Here is a 26,449-nt window from a genome sequence, read left to right on the forward strand (position 1 = left end):
ATAAGTAACCATTATAATCCCTGGTATAATTATAAAACCAGATTTACCAGATGGTAAATAATCCACTTGTAATTCAGGAGACTTTGTTTGATCCCTGGGCCAGAAAGATCCCCTGGAGAAGGGAATGGCTACCTGGAAATCCCATGGACAGAGGAGCCTGGAGGACTATATATAGTCCGTGGGGCCGCAAAGAGTGGAACACGACCTAAAGACTAACACACTCAACAAAAGATTGTTACCAGAGCTCAGGAGACTATCCTTCAAATCATTAAGGAAAAGGGGCAAATGAAATAAATCGGGTGTTCATGGGGCATAGACTTTGGCAGATGGAATATTTTAAAACATGTACAAGTGACCATGCCATCTTTGAGGGCAAAATCTGTTAGAGCAGCCTTCTTTCTTGTGTTACTGAGCTTCCAGGCTTGTGTGAGTGTGTGCATAGCCACACTAAGTGTTTTAACATCAGACTGTGGAGCTACTTCAGTGACTGATATTATTATGTTGTGAAATTTCACAGGACCAGCCCTTTCCAGAGCAAGAAAATGGCTTTCAGGCTAGAATAAGATTGGAAGGCATCAACCACCAACATCCATCTGTATTTTGTGTGCTCTCTGTAGCTGAGTTAAGAGATGATGTTGCTGCTGCTGCTAAGTCACTTCAGTCGTGTCTGACTCTGTGTGACCCCACAGACGGCAGCCCACCAGGCTCCCCTGTCCCTGGGATTCTCCAGGCAAGAACACTGGAGTGGGTTGCCATTTCCTTCTGCAATGCATGAAAGTGAAAAGTGAAAGTGAAGTCGCTCAGTCGTATCCGACCCTCAGCGACCCCATGGACTGCAGCCTACCAGGCTCTTCCATCCATGGGATTTTCCAGGCAAGAGTACTGGAGTGGGGTGCCATTGCCTTCTCCATTACAGGTGTGTGGTTACCATCTAAGGCTTCATTTAGGTGGTTATTTAAGCTGCTATGATTTATGGACCAATGTTGGCTTCCCTGACATCCATAGAGTGGGGTGGTGTGAGAAAACCAAACATGACTTATACATCCCTCAGGGTAAGTAGGAGGGAAAGGCAGTCAGCTTTATCTTAACAATGGTTTATGAAATACTAATAAGAGAGCCTGAGTGAATTGATTTTCAAAATGAAAATTTGATCCCAAAGAGCCGTAAGACTACAAGGATACCACTCTTAGAAATAAAAAATGTCTTTAAAAACATCAGTGATCATTTGGGTCAAGTATTCTGAGGTATGTAGGGCAGAAATAAAATCTTACAAGAACATTTTATCTTACATGAAGTTTATTAAGCTTTATAAGGAATGAAGAAACTAATGTTTAAATTACGTTAAAATAAAACATTTCCCTTAATCAGTGATGCTGCACAGTAAGGAAACTTGATTCACTGTGTATCATTTGTTTCAAGCAGAAATCACAGCAAGCAGGGAACTCCAAAAGAGAAAAATTTCATTATTTTAAAAAATTTTTATTTTTTAAATTTTGGATGCATTGGATCTTTGTTGCTGCTCACGGGCTTTCTCTAGTTGTGGCAAGAGGAGGCCACTCTCTGGTTGAAGTGTGTGGGCTTCTCATCATGAAGGAGGAAAGGAACAGGCCGAGCTGACTCCATCTTGAAAAAGAAGGAAACTCCATCTTGCACTTTCAGTGAATTTTGGACTATGTGCCTGGTAGCCATGGGGATAACATACCTACGGCCAAACTGATAAACACGATTCCATACCAATATTTCCCATCGCCAAAAAGAATGTAATAATTCCCTATGTAGTCAATCCCATTTATAATCTTTATGGCACCCATTGGTGTAATCTACAATGTATAAGCGGCTGACTCTTCTGATTATGAAACATGGCTGTAACCTGATTGTATCTCCCTTTAACACTTTCCAGGCTAGGTTTAAGGAATTTGGGGGTGTGGGCTTGAGCAGTACACGTAAGGTATATAAGGTTTTCACAAAAGTCGGTCGGGGTCCCTGGCTAAAGAGGAAAGTCTGCCTCGGACCCGTGGGTGTAATAAACTACACTCCACTATCCACGCTGTCCTTCTGAGTGAGTTTGTTTCCTGGAGGGTTTGGCTGTACCAATCACAGTGGCTTCTCTCATTGCAGAGCACAGGCTGTAGGGCACGTGGGCTCAGTAGTTGTGTCTCGGGGGCTGTAGAGCTCAGACTCAGTAGTTGTGGCGCAGGGCGTGTGGGATTTTCTCAGACCAGGGATCAAACCCATGTCCCTGCATTGGCAGGTGGACCCTTAATCACTGGACCACCAGGGAAGTCCTTCACTATTTTCTTTGGATCGGAGTTAAAAATTTTGTCTTAGTCTCCTATTTCAGTTCAGTTCAGTTCTGTTGGTGAGTCGTGTTCAACTCTTTACGAGAGCATGGACTGCAGCACACCAGGCCTCCCTGGCTATCACCAACTCCCGGAGTTTACTCAGACTCATGTCCATTGAGTCAGTGATGCCATACAAACATCTCATCCTCTGTCATCCCCTTCTCTTCCTGCCTTCAATCTTTCCCAGCATCAGGGTCTTTTCAAATGAGTCAGTTCTTCGTGTCAGGTGGCCAAAGTATTGGAGTTTCAGCGTCAGCATCAGTCCTTCCTGTGAATATTGAGGGTTGAGTTCCTTTAGGGTGGACTGGTTAGATCTTCTTGCAGTTCAAGGGACTCTCAAGAGTCTTCTCCAATAGCACACCTCTTTAGGCAAGAGGAACTGGGTCTGGCAGACGTGGCTGAAACCTTTCTTATCTGCTGAGGGCTAGCGAGGGGACAGTTCACAGGTTGCGATGCTGGTGAGCCCGTTCCCTTGACCAACACTCTTCTGTATTAATATAAGGTCTGCTGCTTGGGTCTTAGACTCCAGATGACCGTGGCAATGTCTGGAGTCACCATATAGTTGTTTTATTCTCAGGAAGCAGCTTGGGGTGTCCTCTGGGATCCACCCCCAAGGCTGGTGGCAGGGTCTCCTGAGATTGCTGGATCTCATGAGCCTGTGACAAGCCCCAGGCTCATCGATTTATCAAGCCCTTACTGTGTACAGACCCTGAGGATAGAGCTTTGAATAAAATAAATCCTTTCTGTCCTCATGGGGCTTTCGTTCCAGAGGGGAGGAGAGGATAAGCAGAAAAGGATGCATGTTCAGCAGCCTCAGGGGTGGAGGCTGAGAGAGGCACAGGGCTGCCCTCTCAGTAAGTGTCCTGAAGACAGATGCTTGGACAGATGTGTTGCAGGAAGGAGGACCCCTTCCAGGGCCCAAAACTGGGTTCTTGTCTAATAAGAATTGTTGGAAATGAACTGTCCAAGGAGACACATGTGCTGACAAAGCAAAAGATTTTATTGGGAAGGGGCACCCGGGTGGAGAGCAGTAGGGTAAAAGAACCCAAGAGAACAGCTCTGCCACGTGGCTCACAGTCTTGGGTTTTATGGTGATGGGATTAGTTTCTGGGTTGTTTTTAGCCAATCATTCTGACTCAGGGTCCTTCCTGGTGGTACATGTCTTGTTCAGCCAAGATGGATGCCAGAGAGAAGGATTCTGGGAGGTGGTTGGACATGTGGTGTCTCCTTTTGACCTTTCCTGAACTCTGGTTGGTGGTGGCTCATTAGTTCCATGTTCCTTACCAGGACTTCCTGTCGTAAAACAACTCATGCAAATGGTTACTATGGTGTCTGGCCAGGGTGGGCGGTTTCAGTCAGTGTGCTTCCCCTAACTGATGCACGGGACAGACAGCCAGGCGGCTTCTGGGAAGAAGCCCAGCCTGCAGGTGTGTGGTGGAACCACAGGGAGGTGAAGGCACTGGAGTGCAGAGGTGAGGGCCAGGTGTCGGGAGGTGAGTGGCAGGTGTGGCCGTACCTTGAAAGCCCTGTAAGGAGTTTGATGTCTCTTCTGAATGTCATTCGTCTGAAGTCTACTGAGCTGAATGGTCTGGGCCAGGCCGAGGCCAACCGCTTTAGGGACATGGACAGGAAGGTCAAGTGTTTTGCGTGTACAGACAAGGAGCAGAGAGCTGGGACTGCCCCATGGCCTGGGGGGCTTCCTGTCATTCATTCCTGCATCTGATTCCCTGGGACTGCTCTCCATCAGGCCCTCGCTGGCCTGGGGACTCAGGAGCTCTGCCCTGCCCCACTCTGCCCATTTTGGAAGCCTTCACAGGAGATGAGAGTCCATCAGACCACCAGGTCCTGGTTCCATAGTTTAATGAGTTTTAGGATTTGTAGAGAATGACATGCATGTTGAGAAATCACACTCAACAGGTTTGAATTCCATACACTGAAAACACACTGAAGCAGTTTAGAGATTTTCATTTATATCTTTTGTGTCTGCTGAAGGACATTGAATTTATGGCAGAAAACTGAATAAGAATAATATGGTTATTATGCACATGGTTACATCTTGGGGGCATTGTGGGTAATCCATCTTTTTTTTTAGGTTATGGAAAAGATAAATTTGTTTGGATGGATTGCCTGAAGGCATGAAAATTACAAAATGCTCCCGAGAAATTATTCAGAGTTCTGTTAAGTATTTTCTTCCTTAGTATAAAGCAGATTTTTACTTCAATTTAAATTTCTTAAAATTCACTGTGTATTCTGTTGTGTTTAATCTTTTAAGAATCCTTAACTTCCTATGACTTTTATCACTAAAATTTTCAGTTTTCTATGGACAAACCTTTCCCCCTCCACACACACCCTTTAAACATACAATTACATACTTTAATTAAATGGAGAGTAGAAAACTTTGCACTGAAAGCCAGCTAAAATTGCCTGCAAGGCGGGAGAACTGGATTCGATACTTGGGTCAGGAAGATCCTGAGGAGAAGGGGATGGCTACCGATTCCAGTATTCTTGCCTGGAGAATCCCATGGGCAGAGGAGCCTGGTGGGCTTCAGTCCATGGAGTCTCAAAGAGTTAGACACAACTGAGCAACTAACACTTCCACTAACATTTTAAATGCCTTTTAGAATACATTTCCTTTTGCTTTTAATGAGTTAGTCAATTAAACTTAGTCTGGTGCTTTGAGACCTGCTGATAAACCAGGTAGACTTTGACTGTACCTGGTCCAGGTGTATTTACGTGCAATGAAAAAGAGGGTGACATTTCACACAGATTCAAAGGGTTTGTGAGAATTGGGTAGCACATACTCACACACTCTGTATCCCAGCAGCCTAAAGGGTGTTCAGGAGAGGGGGTCACGGCCCCGCCTCCTCTGGGCCCTCGGGGAGCCACACACTGGGGAGGGGCCGGAAGTCTGGGGCCAGAAGAGGCCTGGCCACCGCTGACTACGTCCCCTGAGGATAGCCTACCCCCTTCCCCAGGCTTCTGTGTCCTGCTCTGTAAACCAGTGTTCACAGCTGCTCAAAGTGTTTCATTGGTGTTTTTATTCACTCGCTAAGTTGAGTCCGACTCTTTGTGACCCCATGGACTGCAGCGTGCCAGGCTCCCCTGTCCTTTACTACCTCTTGGAATTTGCTCAACACTCATGTTCATTGAGTTGGTTATGCTATTCAACCGTCTCATCCTCTGTCGCCCCCTTCTCCTCCTACTCTCAATCTCTCCCAACATCAGGGTCTTTTCCAGTGAGTCAGTTCTTCCCATCAGGTGGCCAAATCATCGGAGATTCAGCTTCAGTGTCAGTCCTTCCAATGAATATTCAGGGTTGACTTCCTTTAGGATGGACTGGTTTCATAGACTTATTTCAAGGAAAGAGAGTTATAGAGATATGAAAATGCTTCTTAAAATGTACTAAAGGAAACTAAAGATCAAGACCCAGTATAGACAGTAAAGAAGTAGGAAGAAAACCTTCTTCCAGGCCCCAGATAGTGTGTATACTTTCTAAATTTCTAGCCTGGCTAACTTACAGCCAGGAAAAGTGGAGCTTTATCATTGTCATAAGAATCCTTGGTATTTTTAATACTAAAAAATATGTGCAGGTACTAAAAAAAGCATTCATTGTTTTCAACTATAATTTATTTATGGATAAGTGCATGTGTTCCTTAAACATGGAGAAAGCCATTAATTTCAACTCTGGTCAAAGTAAGTGATAATTTTAGTGCTAAAGAACTTATCTTACAACATTTGCAAATAATGGTATTTGGAAATATACCACCCATCAAAAGCCTAGAGGGAGTGGGGAAACTATTTGATATTACCATATTCAGTAAACAGTGTATTTTAAAATTAATACCAGTTACTCTAAGAACTGAAGAGGGAAAATGATAAGGGAAATAAAACCTACCTGCATGACAAAACAGAAAAGCACAAAATAAAAGCTTGTTTCCTGGGAATTTTTTAAATGAATGTATACCTGGTAACAGTCCGTTGGAATATTTTTACTGGCGGGTTTCATTCTGGAGGACAAGTGTTGATACTCGGTAGATTTTTCTGATGGTAAATGTCACAGTTTTGGCAGTGGCTCAGTCCTGTTTGGTGTCCTGTGTCTCTTTCGGCCTCTCCCTCGCTGCTGTTACAACAGACCAATGCCTAAGGAATTTCAGATCAGAATGAAGCTGGAGGCCATGGACAGGAAGAACCCTTCCTTGATATGTGTTTGGAGACCATAGCAGATACTGTTGGCAATTGCTTGCAAGTGCATTTTGACAATTGGGGTGATAGTTACGATTACTAGTGAGACACGGACATGTGTTGTATTTCCGTGTGTTCGTGTTTGCTGTTAAGAATTTATGTTCACTCCACCACTGAACAGTTTCAGCCAAGTCGCTGTTCTTGCCATTCTTATAGTAACGAACATCAGGAATTTAGAGGCTGACTTGTCACTACCTTCTCTTGCTCATGAACTGTTGAATTAAAGAGCCCGAGAAACTGTTTCTCCGTCTCTGAGAGGTTGCCTAATGAGGTCTCATCTGAAATAATGTGACCAGTTCAGAGCACTGCACCATATCATGTCTAGTTTGTAAGGGAAGCATTTTTGTGAAGAGAAACTTAAGAACTTGCAGTATTTTTTTTTTTCCTGAAAAATGTTGAACTCAGACTGTCATATTTTTAAAAGGAAAGATTCGGGGAGACTAGAGAGAATAATTTGAAAGCCTACGGGGAGCAGAGAAAATGTATGCTTGCCATGCCATTAAACTAACGTTGCAGGAGTTAAAAGGATTTTCTGGGTGAAAATCTGGGTGAAAATGTGGAAGAGGGCATGGCAAAAATAATTTTTGTGGCCTTTCTTCAGAGTATATATCCTGAATAATCAACAGATCCCCGCCTAAGGCTGTGGTTCTTCACCTGCATGTCTCTGGGAGGGGGACAGTTTTCATCTTTGAACTAAGCAGAGTGTAGCTTCATTCCTGTATGTGTCTTAGGTATAATAGTCTGGGCCCCTGGAAAAGAAAGAGGGAAGAAATTGTAGGCATATGAAGTCCGGTCTGTCCTATTAAAATGTGGACTGACCTATTAATATTTTCTTGCTGCTGGCAAGAAGTGGTAGGAAAGGTTTATTAAAATGTTCACTCTTTGGGGAGATCACTGGCAGTTCAGGTCCTAGTCAAACACTTTTTAAAGAAATATTTTTAAATTTCAAGAAGGTTATGTAAAAGAAGTTTGGCCACTCAGCTGACAAAATAGAATCCTAAAATTACTTCTGATTTTCTTAGGCTTTAAAATATTTTAGCTGTGCAGTAATATTTTCCATGTGTCTTTTAACATCCAGAATGATCATTACTCTTGGATTCTTTCTCCAGTGTTAATATGGGATCTAAAATAGAATCCTGTTTCTGCAGGTATGATGTCAATCGTCCTTTAGGTCCAGCCAGTTGGTTGGTGTCGGGAGCATGGAAGAACCCCAAGGTGAGTGGGCTGATTGAGTTCTCTTTGAAGCCATCTCTACCTGAGTGGTAATGCCCATTTTATTTTTGTTTATGCAAACCACATTTCAATACAAAGGGTGTCATAAAGATACTGTGGAAGATTCTATTAACCCTTGAGGGACCCAGAGGTTGGGAATCTGCAGATCCTTCCTCATAATACAAACGGACTGTGTTTATAAAGACATATTAGGCAGCCGTTTAAAAAATTGGTACTGTTTTTTATCCAACGAAATAAGAAGCATTGCCATGAACCAACATTTAAAATTATTTATTTCCACTTATGTAATTTAACTTATAACTAATGTTAATTCATTAACTGACTTTGACCACCTGATGCAAACAGCAGACTTCATTAGAAAAGATCCTGAAGGTGGGAAAGACTGAGGGCAGGAGCAAAAGAGGATGGCAGAGAATGAGATGGTTGGATGGCATCACCTAGTCAATGGACATGAGTCTGAGCAAATCTGGGAGGTAGTGAAGGACAGGGAAGCCTGGCATGCTGCAGTCTGTGGGGTGGCAAAAAGTCGGATATGATGTAGCGACTGAACAACGTCAACAACAAGGTTATTAAATATACTTCACTTTGGAGTTAAATGTAAGAAATGCAGAAACCTAAAAAGTGAAAATTGATAATGAGAGCTCAGACTTGCCAGATTCTTTCACCAAGCCAACCTAGTGGCTGAACACTGACATAGGAACTCATTTCTTGTTATTTATCTGTTTCCTCATTACAGAAACAGAATCTCTCCACTTATTTAGTTCTCTGATTTATTTCAGTGGCATTTTATAGCTTTTCCTATGTAGATCTTATATATATATTTGGCTAAATTTTATAGCTATTTTATTACTTTGGATGCTAATGTATACGGTACTAAGTTTTTAATTTCAAATTTCACTTGTTCTTTGCCAGTGTATAGGAAAGCAATTGAATTTCTATATATTAACCTTGTATCCTGCAACCTTGTTATAATCAATTATTGATTCTAGATTTTTGATTAGTTGCTCAGTTGTGCAACCCTTTGCAACCCCATGGACTGTAGCCTGCCAGATTCTCCAGGCAAGAATACTGGAGTGCTTTGCCATTCCCTACTCCAGGGGATCTTCCCAACCCGGGGACTGAACCCAGGTCTCCTGCATTGCAGGCAGATTCTTTACCGTCTGAGCCACCAGGGAAGCCCATAGAAGGGAGAGAACCTAGTAAGAATAAAAGAAAGGGATCTATATATATTTGTATAAAAACATTATCAAGATCTAATTCACATGCTGTACAATTCATCCCTTTATAAAATCCAGAATTTTAAATATATTTACACAATTGTACAGCCATCACCACAGTCAATTTTAGAAGGTTTCCATCACTTGGGCCACTTAGCTCTTATCCCCAACCCTCCGATTCTGCAGCATTCGGAGAACATCAGTCTACTTCCTGTCTCACCCATTCTGAATATTTCATGTAAATAGAATCACATGAGCTGTGGCCTCTGGTGTCTGACTCCTTTCACTTAGCTTAATGATCTTAGAGTTCATCCACATTGCTGCATGCATCGGAGCGCATTGTTTCTTTTTAGTTTCTAATAATATTCTTTGCGTAGATAAACCACAGTTTGCATATTCAGCTTATCAGTTGATGGGCATTTGAGCTGGTTTTGCTTTTTGACTCCTTCAAATAATGCTGCTGTGAATATTTGTGTATGCGTTTTTGCTTGAACGTGTTTTCTGTTCTCTCGGGTTTATACATAGCAGTGAAATTGGGGTCATATAGTAATTCTACATTTGCCTTACTGAATAGTGAGTGAGTAATTACTTACTGTGGAGAAGAAAATGGCAACCCACTCCAGTATTCTTGCCTGGAGAATCCCATGGACAGAGAAGCCTGGTGGGCTACAGTCCACGGGGTTGCAAAGAGTCAGACACGACTGAGTGACTTAATTACTTACTGGCTTTTTAACCACAGGAGGCTGCACTTTTTAAAATTCCCACAAGTAGTGGGAAATCCCATGGAGCCCTGGGGGGCTACAGTCCATGGGGTCGCGAAGAGTCAGACACGACTAAGCAACAACAAGAAGTAGTGTGTGAGTGCTACAGCTTCGCCACATCCTTGATGGCACTTGCTGTGTGTCCCTGTGCACTACTCTAACAAATTACCAGGAAGTTAGTGAGCTGAAGCAGTACAGATTTCCTGTCTTATTATTCTGAAGTCAGGAGTTCAAGATGGGTTTCACTTTGGTTTTGGAATATTAATGAGGAATTAGTGGGATGGGTAGATTGAAGTCTTTTTATGAAAGACCTTCAAAAGCCAAAGTGAGGAGTTTATAGTCAAACACTGATGTAACCATGGTGGAGCATTTATTTTGCAATAATAGGCCAAATTGGGTCTTCCCCTATGGCTCAGCTGGTAAAAAATCCACCTATAATGCAGGAGACCCAGGAGATGCAGATTTGATCCCTGGGTTGGGAATATCCCCTGGAAGAGAAAATGGCAACCCACTCCAGTATTCTTGTCTGAAGAATTCCATGGACAGAGAAGCCTGGCGGGCTACAGTCCATAGGTTGCAAAGAGTTGGACACAACTTAGCAACTAAACAACAACAACAATATGTAATTTACACATGAGATGGGCATACCAGACCACCTGACCTGCCTCTTAAGAAACCTGTATGCAGGTCAGGAAGCAACAGTTAGAACTGGACATGGAACAACAGACTGGTTCCAAATAGGAAAAGGAGTATGTCAAGGCTGTATATTGTCACCCTGCTTATTTAACTTATATGCAGAGTACATCATGAGAAACTCTGGGCTGGAGAAACCACAAGCTGGAATCAAGATTGCCGGGAGAAATATCAATAACCTCAGATATGCAGATGACACCACCCTTATGGCAGAAAGTGAAGAAGAACTAAAGAGCCTCTTGATGAAAGTGAAAGAGGAGAGTGAAAAAGTTGACTTAAAGCTCAACATTCAGTAAACTAAGATCATGGCATCCGGTCCCATCACATCATGGCAGATAGATGGGGAAACAGTGGAAACAGTGGCTGACTTTATTTTTTTTATTTTTTTGGGCTCCAAAATCACTGCAGATGGTGATTGCAGCCATGAAATTAAAAGACGCTTAGTCCTTGGAAGGAAAGTTATGACCAACCTAGATAGCATATTCAAAAGCAGAGACATTACTTTGCTAACAAAGGTCCGTCTAGTCAAGGCTATGGTTTTTCCTGTGGTCATGTATGGATGTGAGAGTTGGACTGTGAAGAAGGCTGAACGCCGAAGAATTGATGCTTTTGAACTGTGGTGTTGGAGAAGACTCTTGACAGTCCCTTGGACTGCAAAGAGATCCAACTAGTCCATCCTAAAGGAAATCAGTCCTGGGTATTCATTGGAAGGACTGATGCTGAGGCTGAAACTCCAATATTTTGGCCACCTGATGCAAAGAGCTGACTCATTGGAAAAGACCCTGATGCTGGGAAAGATTGAGGGCAGGAGGAGAAGGGGATAACAGAGGATGAGATGGTTGGATGGCATCATCGACTCGATTGGACATGGGTTTGGGTGGACTCCAGGAGTTGGTGATGGACAGGGAGGCCTGGCGTGCTGCGGTTCATGGGGTCACAAAGAGTTGAACAAGACTGAGTGACTGAACTGAACTGAACTGAAACATTAGAATAGTCATCTTATTGTTCATACTGTTTTTGTAGCCTTTCCCCCCACTTACTTGAAGATATAATTTGAACATATTCCCTTTCTTTAAATAGTCCTTGATAACCTGGTTATTAATGACTGTATCCTTGTGTATATGTGAGTATACTGCACTTTATTTTTGTATTGTACATTAATTTTGTCTAGTTCTTAAATAATAGAAGACATGCTTTTATAGAAATAGTTATATGTTTATTGCTTAAATTTTTTTAATTTTAAATATTTTTAAAAATTTAAATAAAACTTTTTTAAGTTTGTTATTATTTTGTGGTTGTTGTAAGTGGAATTATTATATTGCAGAATATGGAGGTAATTTTTAAGCTTTGAGTAAATATTTCTAGATTGCCCTTCATATATATTTTTTTCTTCCAACGATATAAGAAAATTCAGACATTAAAAAGAAAAAAATGGAACAAGACCAGATATCTCAAAATATAGACACAGATTTTATGTGAAGATTTTAAATTTGTTTGCTTGTTTTTTTCTATTGAGTTGTATCAGTTCTTTATATATAACCTCTTATCAGATAACATAATTTGCAAACATTTTCTCCTACTCAGTAGGTTGCTTTTTCATTTTGTTGATGATTTTCTTTTCTGTGCAGAAGCCTTTTAGTCTAATGTAGTCCCACTCATTTCTTTTTGTTTTCATTGCCTTTGCTTTTTGTATCAAATCCCGGAAGTCATCACCACTATCAGGAGCTTATTGCCTGTTTTCTTCTAGGAGTTTTTAGGGTTTTAGGCCTTATAGTCAAGCCTTTAATCTACTTCCAGGTTTGTACAAGGTAAATTAAGCTGCTCCATACTGGCATTTCTCTGTAACAGATTTATGTTTGGCGTCCTCAATTACTAGATATTAATCAGTTTTAATTCACTAATTTCCTTTCCCATTTCCAGGAATCTTTGTTGACAATTCTCATCTGCTTTTGGCTTTTTACCTGTTTTCATTGTAGCTTTATGTTCTTGTACTAGTTTCATGAAAGTTTTTGTATAATATACATGTGTTTATACTGTATTATTACATTCATTTCTCCTTATACCCAAGTTACTCTCTTCTAGTAAATAGCAGCTGGAGGTAATTCCTCCATGCTCATTTTCATGAGCTAACTAGCATATCAGACCACTCTTTTAAATGTTAGTGCCGTAATACATTAAGAATGGATTTCTTGCTCCTGTCAAAGTACAGTCATGGTTGATAGGAGTCAGTTCTGCTCCATTTAAATACTATCCCCTGGGTCCTTGGGAATCTTTCTCTCAGACCTGAGAACGGGAAGAGGGCTGATGGTCACACATGAGAGGGCTTTGGGGCCAGACTCAGAAGAGGCTTCTTGCATCATTTCTGTGCACATGCATTGGCCAGAACGCAATTACATATCAGCATTTAAATGCATAGAAGAAAAGGAGTGCAGTTCATCTGTTTTCCCAAGAGGGAGATGAACAATTAGCCATTTCATGCTATGCATTTTTTGCTAATTCCCATATCATTGCATACACACAGACATGCACACTCGAACATGCATATGTTCATGAGCCCATGTCCTTTATAAAATCATTGTCTGCACTATAAAAATGGGTTAGTATTGTGTATTGTATGGGTTAATATTTCATCTTCTTGTTCCCAGTCAGTGGTGGCTTTTCTCGGTCTCTACCATTGGGAGGCCTAGACATATGAAGTCCCTGCTCTGCCTCATGAGCATGACCTGAATCAGAGCAAGAAGTAGTGTCTGAGGGGCTTTCCTAGAGAACCCAGCCTCTTAAAATGATGGCAGAACCCAGTCTGGCTTCCCTGGTGCTGGGGGTCTAGCCCCCATTGCTTGCTGGCACTGGTGCTTGCTCCTGTCTCAGTGCCCAGCAGTCTTGGAGCATCACTGGGCCTCAGAGCAGCTCCCTGGAGATCTTGATCTCTGTAAATTGCAGGTCAGGATACCTGGGCTCCAGCTTTGCTTATTAGTTGTCCTGCCTTTGACACGTCAGCTAGAGTACCAGGTCTCTCTTTCCTCATCGACAAAATGAAGAGTTATTAATAGAAGAAGAGGACTCTTAAGTCCTTCCAGCATGTATTTATGGTCAATATTCTGTCTGTTCTTATTGAACCTTCTCAGTATGACTCAGAAGATCCCTGTTTATTGCTTGTTATTAAACAGACTGTTGTCTATTACTTGAGAATTGCTTGTCCTGGAACACCTATGATTTTTGGTTCTGGAATTGGCTTCTGGTATAATTACTGTTGTCTTGCCTGCATGGAACAGATTACCCTGACCAGAAGGTTAGGAATGTAAGGACTTGTGTTATTTATTCATGGTCCCAGTTTTCTGGAAAGAAGGATCAGTGGCAGGATCATGTTTCTTATTATTCTGTTCCTGGGGAAAATGATAGAGGATGTTGTTGTGAGCAAAGCCTGGAACCCATCTCACCCTTCAGCTGGTCTTCTTACATGGCAAGTTGGGGTGTGTCATGTCTGCCTCTTGCGAACACCACACATCAGATGCCTCGTCTGGGCTCTGTCCAGGCTGGAGTGCTGCCTGGAAGCACAAGTGGGATTCTGAGGCACCATTAGGACACAGTGATGCGCCAGAATCATTACTGGCTCAGCTTCCAGTGAACTGATGTGGGTGGAGCACACCATACATAAGCAGAAGCCAGGTAGACAGGCTTCTCTTGGCCATAAGTGAAGAGGGTGAAGGCTGTTGTTGTTCCCTGTATTTTTTTTTTCTTGTTTCAAGTATGAATTTAGCCATGTGACTGGATCTGTCCCCTGCCCCTTCCTCTGTTCCTCTGCCTCCGCCCATTAGCCTGGCAGGACTCAGGTCCAGGCAGGAAGAGGAGAGGGGGGAATGGGTGTCATTTGCAAGGCTTTCATGGCTAGAAGACGCTCTGTTCTTTGGGTTCATTGAACAGGGAAAATAGAATTCATGCATGTGTTTTCTTTTTTGCACATGCACAGCTCATGTCTGGAGAGTCACACAAAGGCAGTTAGTACTTACGAATCACTTAACACTATCACAGTCTTTTATTTTCACATATTGATCACGTATCCGGTCCTATCACTTCATGGCAAATAGATGGGGAAATAATGAAAACCGTGAGAAACTTTATTTTGGGGGGCTCCAAAATCACCCCACTCCAGTACTCTTGCCTGGAAAATCCCATGGACGGAGGACCCTGGTAGGCTGCAGTCCATGGGGTCGCGAAGAGTCGGACACGACTGAGCGACTTCCCTTTCACTTTTCACTTTCATGCATTGGAGAAGGAAATGGCAACCTACTCCAGTGTTCTTGCCTGGAGAATCCCAGGGAGGGGGGAGCCTGGTGGTCTGCCATCTATGGGGTCACACAGAGTCAGACATGACTGAAGCAACTTAGCAGCAGCAAAATCACTGCAGATGGTGACTGCAGCCATGAAATTAAAAAACGCTTGCTCCTTGGAAGAAAAGCTATGACCAACATAGACAGCATTTTAAAAAGCAGAGGCATTACTTTGCCAACAAAGGTCCGTCTAGTCAAAGCTATGGTTTTTCCAGTGTCATGTATGGACGTGAGAGTTGGACTATAAAGAAAGCTGAGTGCCAAAGAATTGATGCTTTTGAACGGTGGTGTTGGAGAAGACTCTTGAGAGTCCCTTGGACTACAAGGAGATCCAACCAGTCCATCCTAAAGGAAATCAGTCCTGAGTATTCATTGGAAGGACTGAAGCTGAAGCTGTAGTACTTTGGCCACCTGATCTGAAGAACTGACTCATTGGAAAAGACCCTGATGCTGGGGGAGATTGAAGGTGGGAAGAGAAGCAGATGACAGAGGATGAGATGGTTGGGTGGCATCACCAACTCGATGGACAAGAGTTTGATTAAACTCCGGGAGTTGGTGATGGACAGGGAAGCCTGGCGTGCTGCGGTCCATGGGGGCACAAAGAGTCGGACATGACTGAATGACTGAATTGAACTGATTGATCATGTTAAGCAAGTAGGGCTGTTCCTCTGGCTCAGCAGCTGGGTCTGTCTTCGGGACCAGAGCAGGATTGGATGCCCGCTCACCAAGCATTCCTCACCCCACCACTTGCGGGTCTCATTTGTCGCCATTACCTTGAATGTGCTGATCAGGTCCCCTGGGGGTCCTCCCAGGTGGGGAACCTGGAGCTGGCTGAGGAGCCTCAATGCTGAAGGGGCAGATTCAGATCTTGTGCAGAAATGTGGAGGCACAAGTAGCAAGGAATGAGTTTGGACAGTTTTTAAAAATATGAGCTATAAAGGTAAATGCAGCTGCAGAAATGTTATACCAGTGTATATTTTAAAATTGTAATGAGAAATAGTAAACTTGGGAAATTGTAATTACAAGCCTTTAATTATGAGAATAAAACCCTAATTGATGCAGAATAATTGGAAGAATTGGAAAAATCAATTCACAGTTTGAGGTCAGACAGTGATTGTGAGTTTTTTCAAACTTCTGAAGAGCCTCCTGGAGTGAGCTGGCTGTGCCACTTACTCACACCACCTTTGGACCCTGGTCCACCTGCTTGAACTTGTGGAATCAATGCATGGACCAGTGAATGACTGCTCGTGAGCATGAATGCAAGCAAAACAGCCTACTCAGAGGTTATCATAGACTTTCATTCTTGCTGCTGCTGCTGCTAAGTTGCTTCAGTCATGTCTGACTCTGTGTGACCCCATAGACGGCAGACCACCAGGCTCCCCCGTCCCTGGGATTCTCCAGGCAAGAACACTGGAGTGGGTTGCCATTTCCTTCTCCAATGCATGAAAGTGAAAAGTGAAAGGGAAGTTGCTCAGTTGTGTCCGACTCTTCGTGACGCCATGGACTGCAGCCTACCAGGCTCCTCCGTCCATGGGATTTTCCAGGCAAGAGTACTGGAGTGGGGTGCCATTGCCTTCTCCATCCATTCTGAATAGGGGCTATTAAATTGTTGTTGTTATTCAGTTGGTAAATTGTGTCTGACTCTTTGCGACCCCATGAATCGCAGCATGCCAGGTCTCCCTGTCCATCACCAACTTCCGGAGTTCACTCATACTCATGTCCATCGAGTCCGTGATGCCATCCAGCCATCTCATCCTCTGTTGTCCCCTTCTCCTCCTGCCCCCAATCCCTCCCAGCATCAGAGTCTTTTCCAATGAGTCAACTCTTCACATGAGGTGACCAAAGTACTGGAGTTTCAGCTTTAGCATCATTCCTTCCAAAGAAATCCCAGGGCTGATCTCCTTCAGAATGGACTGGTTGGATCTCCTTGCAGTCCAAGGGACTCTCAAGAGTCTTCTCCAACACCACAGTTCAAAAGCATCAATTCTTTGGCGCTCAGCCTTCTTCACAGTCCAACTCTCACATCCATACATGACCACAGGAAAAACCATAGCCTTGACTAGACGGACCTTTGTTAGCAAAGTAATGTCTCTGCTTTTGAATATGCTATCTAGGTTGGAAAAAATTTTAAGAATAGCAAAACATTCAGCAAGTAAAAGTACCAGTTGCTTGTAGTCTCACATTCCTTCTTGCTTTATGTCAAAGCTTCATTTTATTTTTCCAAGAAGAAAATTACAAGAAAGTAAAATTACAAAAAGATCTGGTCAAAAAGGCAACCTCCAGGCTCTGTCACAGGGTTGTTACGGGTTCACCTTAAGCTGTATGCCTTTAGCATCTGAAGCAATTATGTTTATTATCAGCACAGACCTCAGGGAGAAAAGAAAGATTTTTCAAGGATCAGAGAGTAAACTATAGTCAGTATCCTCCATTCAGTAGACATGACAATGGATCTTAGAGAGAAATATGTGTTCATAGAAGCTGTAGAGTAACAAACCAGGTATTGGAGAAAAATAGTCAACTGTTTTGTAAGTCATGAATTATCAGAGGTTTTATTTTCCTGCTGCTATTTCTAAACTTGAGAAACCCAATACCCTTTCATTTTCAAGCAAGTCAACTGAACACTTATAGCTTTCAGAGTGAATCTTTTTGCCACCTCTTAAACACTGGCCGAGTTGTCTTTTGACTGATTTTTGGTGAATTTTCTTAGTTTCCCTGATTTGGTAAGCTCCAGGACATTTTCCCCCACTCCATTTTCTTTAATATTCCTTGAGTGACCATCTTTGTAGACTCCTGGTTCCCAGCATTTTAAAACTGGAAAGAAACTTTAAGTTAATACAGTCTAACATGGTTATATTAAAGATGAAATAAGAGAAGCACAGGCTGTGGCTTTAAATTACATTGTGGTATGGTTTTAAAACAGCTTAACTGTTATAATTATGGCAGCTTTTACCTGTTTTAAATTTAGATATAAAGGATCATATGTTTATCTTTTCTAATTTTTTGTTGATTTTTCCTTTTTGTCATACACCTCAAAACTGGGCAGTGATAGTCCACGATTTCTTGAGTTGTAAGGTTAATTTTAGAAAAAAACGAAAGCATCTAAGCCAATGGATAAATTATAATAAGATCCTTTTTTTGAACCCTGTGATTATTAATGAATTTATCATTTAATTTTAAATATCTTGAAAATAACCAAAACATTCTTTTAACTCTTGCAGGTTTTTATGAAACCTGGGTAAAATATTAATAATATGCATAAAATGTCTGTGTGTTCTTAGAACTACAGTTGTATTAAATATCTGATGCAAAAGTAGAACAGTCATGTTTTAGAAAACGTTAGCAACACGTCTGAATTGTTGGATTTCTCATGACTTGTCCCTCTTGTTACATCACAGAGATGCACCATGGTTTTCTCCCCAATGTGAAACTTGAAGATGTGGATAAGCGAAACCCCAGGTGAATTTGCTTGCTACGATTATGGATTTTGACGACCAAAGAATAAAGGTACACATTTAGATTAGTGTGATATTATATTGGCGTTTTCCCTGTGTTTCCTGTGAGGCTGGCTTCAGAGGCTCTCAGTTCTTGTCTCAGAAGGGGGATTGAACTTGGTCTGAGTTCATTGCTGGTCTTGTGTCTCTGGTCTCGTGTCTCAGCTGACATGTGTGGAAGAGGATTCTATAGATTAGACATGACTGATTTTCTGAAGGCTCTTACACATCTTTGTTTCCACTTGCTGCTTAGATGTCATAAATTTTATTCCTTAAAAAAAAAAAAGCTTCTTTTTGTTGGTATCATCAGATTTTTCTTGGAACTGTTGTCATTAAGCAGCTTAAGAATGATTACCTCCTTGTTCTCTACTAGTCAAACAAAAAGTTTGATGTTGAAGTGAAAATCGATTCACAGATTTCTATACCATCCTTGTTGTGACATCTGTGTGTTTTTTTTAAATATACACATCTTCAAAATTAAATTATCCTTAAGTGAAAGCCTTTCATTTTTTTATACATACAGCTGAAAGCAACTGTGGAATTCAATAAATCTTCTACAGCATATGACAGTTCAAAATTCGTTTTCCATACAGGCACAGTTTATTTTCATATTAATAAAAAATTGATGTCAATGAATATTTATAGGCTTTATTAATAAAGATGTATTTAAGTTGGATATAATTGAAAAGAAATCTTATTTGCTCTATGCCTAATTTGAAAATAACTTCTAATTCATCTCATAGAGAATAATCAGTATATATATATTTTAGTAAAATATAGAGATGAGTATTTGGCTTGGCCATGGGTTATCAAGAGCAGATATTGGCAATGTCCTTTATTTTTCTGACAACTGAAAACAATAACTGTGCTAAATGCTATTCAGGAATATGTTATAGGTGTTCTATCCCACATACATTGTTATTAATGTTTACATTTCATTTTAAGCATATTAAGTTCTTATTTGTGGCTTTCTATTGTTTACTCTTATTATAGCGCTTACTGTGGAAATGATCTTTGGATCTCATAATTATAAATTCAGTAATGTTTCATTACTGAAAATGAGCATCAATTTTTTTCTTTATATTCTTACTTAACTTTCATTATAAAATCACTGCATTTCTAGGAAAAGCTTAATCTTGATAGTACATCACATGTTATTTAGAATTTTAATTGACAGATTATTTTCCTGTGATTCCTAAGATACATAAACAATAGTATCCAGTTGAGCATATTTGCCAGCTTATTGTGTGATCACATTGGATTAGTATTACCTTTTGAAATATCATTTGAAAATACCATTTGAAAACCTTTAGGTCCTAAAGTAAATTTAGTATACTTCTTTATTTACTATCTCAGCATTGAACTTTTAAAATCTCTTATGATTTCGCTGGTCCTTCCAAAGAAATATTTCATATGTCTTCTTTCTCTTTCATGGAAGTTCCTTTGTCCTTTATTAGTGGAAAAAAAGTTGAAAAGTATCTGGTACCCCTGACGAGATTAGAACCCTAATGTTACCTCCATGGCTGTGGGCGTAATGGAAATCCCTTTAGGATTTTAGGGCTAAATTAAGATGTGACATGGGGCTTTAGAAAATCTGTGGTGAATTGCTTCCACACACCCTTAGGTCTGCCAGAATACATCCATCTTGAAATGACATACATGTCTTGGGGCTTGTGGAGAACTTGAGGTCCCCCAAGGAGCCTCTGACCTCCTGCAGCACCTGCTGTCACGGCCCGTCCCTTGTCTCCTCCCCAGGCAGGCCCGCAGTTGGGTACATGCTCCTCCTGCCCCCGGAGGTGGAGGGGAGGAGATGGCCTGGGGGCTGGCCCAGTTGTCTAAATAGAAGCAGATTACAGAGAAGACTCAGAAGCATGGCTTCAAATCCTATTCAGCAGTGTTCCCAAAGATACAGGGCGTTGAAAATGAGCATCAGGTTTTTCCTCTGAATTCTTGTTCAAGGCGATTAAAGGTGGAGGGTGAGACTGTCTTTCCAAGTAGGGAAATTAGTTGCTTTCCCTATCTTCTCTTGGCCCGAGGCATCCATCTGTGCCTTTATGAATGTGTTGATCCTATTGTTCCGTAATCTTCTCTTTTGAAGTCAATATCCTTAAGGACTGTCTTTATCCCTCCCAGGATGGATGCTGAGTGTATGTGTGAATGAATGGGTGAGTGCGGGGGTGCTCAGTGGCATGGAGTGTACCCTAAAACCCTCCTATTTGAATGGGAATCCAGTGTGTCAGTCACAGAGCACTCTCCCCTTGAGCCCAGCTGCCAGGAAATCTAAGGTGGCCTTCTGCACAGGAAAGCTCCCTAGGTCACCCTGGTGGGGTTTCTTTCCAGCTCTGACTCCTGTTTAACCAAGTTAGTAACTTCGTGGTTACCTAACCTATTTACACTTCCCCCCTCTAGAGAGCAGTGGCCCGCAGTGCCCCCCTGGGAGGTTGGCTATAAGCATTGGGATAAGGAGCCTCGCTGTGCCCGGCTCTTTCTAGGGCCTCAGTGGCCACCACCATGGTTATTGGTCAGTGCAGGTGCTCTGGGCTGCTCTCCCAGGAACCCTGGGCCTCATGGAAGTAATCACCAGCAGGAGATGAGCCCAGGCTCCCTGGGGAACAAAACAGCGAGTCTTCCTGGAATCCCTGGGAATGCTGGCAGAGAACGTGTGATGTACCGTGGGCCCAGTCTTAATGCTGATGGTGATGATGATGCCAGACACTTTTCTCAGGGCATTTTATGCACTAGCGTATCCTCACAGCAGCTGGAATGATGTAATATATGACCCTGTGTGTCTGGCCTCTTTCACTTGCTGTAACGTTTTGAAGGTTTCATCCAAGTTGTAGCATGCATCAGTGTTTTATCCTTTTTTATTTCTGAATAGTATTCCCTTGTATGGATGTATCACGTTTTGTTCATTCATCACTGATAGACGTTTGGGTTGTTTCCCCTTTTGGCTATTGTAATAATGCTGCTGTGAACATCTGGGTGTGTTTTTGTGTGCGTGAATGCTTTCACTTCACTCAGGTACACATCTAGGAGTGGAATTGCTGGATCTTATGGTATTTCTCTGTTTAAAATTGTTCTCCAAAGTGGCTGCACCATGTCACATTCTCATTGGAACCTCTCACAAAGGTCCAAGGAACCTCTCTACATCCTCGCCAACATTTGTTCCTATCTATTTTGTTTACTTTGTAATTATCCTATTGGGCCTTATGTGTTTAGATCCCAAGAGTCTGAATTACTACCTGTGGCCACTAGGTTACATCTTGGCCGAGAGGGGTGGGACGCAGCAGTGGTTGCTTTGTGGCTGTAGTAATCGTAGAGACAGTAGTGGATGTGATGGTGTTGGTCTCCAGTGTCAGAGACACAGTCCTAGTAGAGTAAGAAGACCCAGGTGCTGAGTATGGGGTTTGTTCCAGGTACCTAGTTAGGTATGTCGTGTATCTCATCTTTATCTTCACAGCAACTCTTGTTAATTTTTTTATTGAGATATAGTTGGCGGGTAGTGTTGTATCAATATGAGTTTTAGGTGCACCATGTGATTCAAGATTTGTTTATGTTCTGCAAGCATCACCACCGTAAGTCTAGTCACGCAACAGCCCTTCTAGGTAGGTGTTATTTCCTCTTTATAGTCGGCATGGAGAACTGAAGTCGACCAGAGTGTCACAGCTAGTTTGTGTGCTTAGACAGTCAGTCGTGTCCGACTCTTTGCGACCCCATGGACTGTAGTCCATCAGGCTCCTCTGTCCATGGGGATTCTCCAGGCAAGAATACTAGAGTGGTTGCCATGGCCTTCTCCAGGGGATCTTCCTGATCCAGGGATAGAACCCAGGTCTGCTGCACTGCAGGCAGATTCTTTACACTTAGGTAATTAGACAGCTAGTGTACACTTAGATGTTTTGCTCTAATTTTAGCTCTTACTTCAGAGCTATGATGAGCCATTGAAATTAAGGAGCATCATTGTCAGTGTTGGAGAGTGGGACCATGGCAGTCTGTGTCAAGATATTCTACGCTCTGCCAGGACTAGTCAGGCCAGGTATTCTGATTTTCATACTGAAAATTTCAGTTGTGTGTGGTTCATTGGTAGGTGAGCTGTGAAGTTTTTCTTACAATGGTAAGACTTTAAGATACTACTTCTTGATTATATGTGTGCTGAGCACTAAGTCGCTTCCGCTGTGTCTGACTCTTTGCAACCCCATGGACTAGATAGCATGCCGGGCTCCTCTGTCCCTGGGAATCTCCAGACAAGAATACTGGAGTGGGTTGCTGTGGATTACGGTGTATATTAATTACCATGGTTACTCTCTAATAAATATTTATGATGTACTCAGTGTGTGTCGCATTCAGTTTACAGCCAACTATTATGGTTAATAACTGTTCTTTTGTTTGGTTGCACACTGTACTCTGTTATATCTGAAAACCCATTACTGTCCCCTTATCAGGAATTGTACATTAAATTACAATAGATGGATGGATGCTTTTAGGAAGTTTAGCCTTAATTTGGGGGAAAAAATGTATTCTACAAATAAACTTAAAACAGAGAACTTAAAAAAGAGTAATATTTGATAAATATTTGCTCTGTGGGAAGCACTGCTAAGCTGTGAAATGAATTATAAATGAATTCCAAATAGATGTTTTAGGAACTTCTACTGAATCATTAATAAATTCAGTCTCTTCAGCAAGTCTTTTCATATTTAATGCATTAACTGGATTATGTATTTGTGGCATTTCTAAATGAAACAAGAGCATCATAGCCAAGAGGAATTGTCGTGGTAAGTGGTTTATGTGTAGGACTCGAAGCTGGTTTGAATTTTAGGTCAGACCAATAAGTTTAAAGCTTTTTGTTTGAAAACACCTGCGGGTGGACTCGTGCAAAGCGAAAGTCCAAGTACAAGCCTGTGAGTGCTCGCTGTAATTAAGGCTCACCAGCGCTCCGAGGAAGTCGCCTGACCTCCACGGGTCCTGGTGTAATTATCTGTCAGAGAGGGAGCAGAGTCTGGAGTGCGTCCTGTCACTTGTCAGTGTCTCCAACAAGGATGCATTTTTGAAAATGGTTTTGAAACACGAGGCTAAAACAAGATACCCGTTTAAAATGACAGTCCTTGGAGCTAAACTTCTAATTAATGGCCATTACGGTGCCGCGGTGATTGATCACCATCTTCATTTGGGAAGGAGACTGGGACAACTTTCAAAAATATTATGACCCATTAATGCAAAGATAATTTTCCGAGTAGGTGACAGTTTTAATTAGTGTCAGCCGTGATTTCCGGAAGAGTTGAAGCAGGTACATCCGTGTGACCACGGTCACAACAAACAGCGATCGATGGTAACTGCTGTGCTGCTCCCTTGGGTGTGGCATCCCATGCAGCCTCTTCCTCTCCCCGTCCATGCGGTCACCCCACAAGGGAGCCTCGGGGAGGAACCAGCGCAGGTGGCTTGGGCGACTCTCCCGAGGCTACAGGGTCTGTATGTGGTAGAGCAGATGGGGACCAGGTAGTCCAGATCTACTGCCCGAGCTCTTCGTCTGTAGCGAGGCATCTCCACCTGTGCAGGGCAGAAAGCGACTCAGCCCTGGGGGCCATGTAGCTCTGGCGCAGCCACTGGCTCTGTGGTTTAGCATAAAAGCAGCCATGAACTACTTGGAAGCTGTGAGTGTGGCTGGGTCCCTAGAAAACTTTATTTGTGGACAATTCCAATTCTTATACATGTCATCAAATAGTCTTTTGTTTTTTTTTTTTAGCAGTTTAAAAATGTAAAAACCATTCTTAGCCACTGGCATGCACAGAATGGGTGCCAGACCCTGTTTAGCCTGGGAACTGTATTTGCCAGGTCCTGTCTTAATAGATCCACTGTGCTGATTGGACGGTGAGATGAACTCACTGAGTTGTTACCTTTAGTATAATCTGTTTTAGACCCCCACCTTATTTTTTCGGATATTTGATCTGTAAAGAAAACCAAATCGGTATTTAATTTTCAATCTAGTTTTAGGTAAGTTTTATACAGTCAAGGAGGTAGACGGGATGGTGCCACGGATCAACACTTTCTAGACTTAAATGCATGTCTCTTAGTAGCAATGGATTGTTGTTGTTTAGTTGCTAAGTCATGTCCGACTCTTTGTGACCCCTTGGACTGTAACCCGCCAGGCTCCACTGTCCATGGGATTTCCCAGGCAAGAATATTGGAGTGGGTTACTATTTCCTTCTCCAGGGGATCTTCCCAACCCAGGAATTGAAACTTGCATCTCCTGCACTGGCAGGTGGATTCTTTACCACTGAGCCATCAGGAAAACCCTTCAATGGATTATCAGTCATTCATTAAATTTTCAGAGTAAAGGTAGTCAATCTCTCTGCCCCTGCCACCCCACGATGTATATTCTTTCCCAGAGTCAGTGTCTCTGCCGCTGGTGTTGTATTCTCCAAGAACTGTGTGGAGACTTACCTTGCACATTTTTTATGGAAGTCAGTGTATCCAGCACAGAAACCTTCCTGGCAGCGTGAAGAACTGTGGTGGCAGGGAGCTGGCCCACTGGGCTGGAGCCACTGCCACGCTCCCGGGTACCCTCACCTGCTCATCCCCCAGCCTGACCTGCAGGATCTGCCAAGATCCTGCCGTGTGACTATTTGGCTGGAGGTGCCAGCTGAGTCACGAGCTCGGGAGAATAGAAATAGCACATTTCACAGCTTCTCCACAGAACACTGTCTGTGTGGAACCTCTTAAATAAAATATGACGATGAAGGAGCACTGGTTGTTCTGAACCCTTGTTTCGGGATCATGCATCTCTTTGAGTGTCTGCTGTAGACGGTGAAGCTGCAGAGTACACGTGCCTGTGTACACAGAGGCTGAATGCTGTTTGTGTTTCAAGGGTTAATGGACTTTTTTTAAACTTTTCATTTTGTACTGGGGTATAGCCAATTAACAATGTTGTGGTAATTTCAGGTAAACAGTGAAGGGACTCAGCCATACATACACATGTATCTATTCTTCCCCAAACCCCCCTCCCAAGCAGGCTGCCACATGACATTGAGCAGAGTTCCATGTGCTCCCCAGTCCTTATTGGTTATCCGTTTTAAATATAGCAGCGTGTACATGCCCATCCCAAACTCCCTAACTATCCCTTCCCCCTGGCAACCGTAAGTTCATTCTCTAAGTCTCTGAGTCTCTTTCTGTTTTGTATATAAGTTTATTTGTATCATTTCTTTTTAGATTCCACAGATAAGGGATGCCCTATGATATTTCTCCTTCTCTGTCTGACTTATTTCACTCAGTGTGACAGTCTCTAGGTCCATCCATGTTGCTGCAAATGGTACTATTTCATTCTTTTTAATGGCTATCATTCAGTTGTATATTTGTACCACATCTTTATCCATCCCTCTGTCGATGGACATTTAGGTTGCTTCTATGGCTTGGCTCTTGTGAACAGTGCTGCAGCGAACCCTGGGGAGCATGTATGCTTTCAGATCATGCTTTTTGTGTTTTTTTTTTCAAGAGTTAATGGACTTTTGACCAAGTTAGTGGAAGGCCCTCCATTCCCTATTCTCTATCACCTCATTCAAAGCTTTGCATTTACTCAGAAATTGTGAGGCTGCTTGCCTGCTGTGGTAGTGAAAACTCATTCCCCAGGCCTCGTCGGATGGTGCTGTCTAGACTCACTGCCTGCGGAGCAAACCAGAGAGTCTGTGGCTGCATCTTAGCTTCGAAGGAGACGTGGTGTCTGCTCTTGCTCTGAACAGAAGTGTGCCTTTTCTGACCAGCTGCCACGCTGACATCCCAAATGCCCTCGCTAATACTGACACTTGGCTAATTATGCTGAGCGTCGTCTCTTTCTCTCACATCCTGCTTTACTCTATTTTTACCCCTGGAAGAATATCTCTCAAAAATAAAGAACTAAATGAAGACACCCCAGAATAAACTGATTAGGCAGGATGGCGAATACATCTCCCACCTTGTTACAAAGTCTGTGTCGTTCCTTGTGATACAAGAAAGGGTGATAGACTCAGGGAAAGGGAGATCTTCTCCAAGCAGGGCGTGGGTGGAGTCTCACTCGGGTTAATTTATTTCCAAATGAAGTTGTGTTATCTTTCCATTGCTGCTGTAACAAATTACTGCAAACTCAGTGGCTTAAAGTGACACAAACTGGCACATTAT

General features: G+C 42.4%; 1 long non-coding RNA gene across 1 annotated transcript in view; it reads left to right on the forward strand.

Moving 5' to 3' along the window:
• Positions 1-18,324, forward strand: part of LOC123465283 — a 97,954-nt gene extending 79,630 nt beyond the window's left edge. The window contains exons 2-3 of the long non-coding RNA XR_006640458.1: positions 7,733-7,799; positions 18,212-18,324. This is a non-coding gene — a long non-coding RNA (uncharacterized LOC123465283). The remainder of the gene's footprint in view (positions 1-7,732; positions 7,800-18,211) is intronic.
• Positions 18,325-26,449: the final 8,125 nt, after the last annotated feature.

This window comes from Bubalus bubalis, chromosome 22, assembly GCF_019923935.1.
Source record: "Bubalus bubalis isolate 160015118507 breed Murrah chromosome 22, NDDB_SH_1, whole genome shotgun sequence".
In the NCBI taxonomy this organism is placed as follows: domain Eukaryota; kingdom Metazoa; phylum Chordata; class Mammalia; order Artiodactyla; family Bovidae; genus Bubalus; species Bubalus bubalis.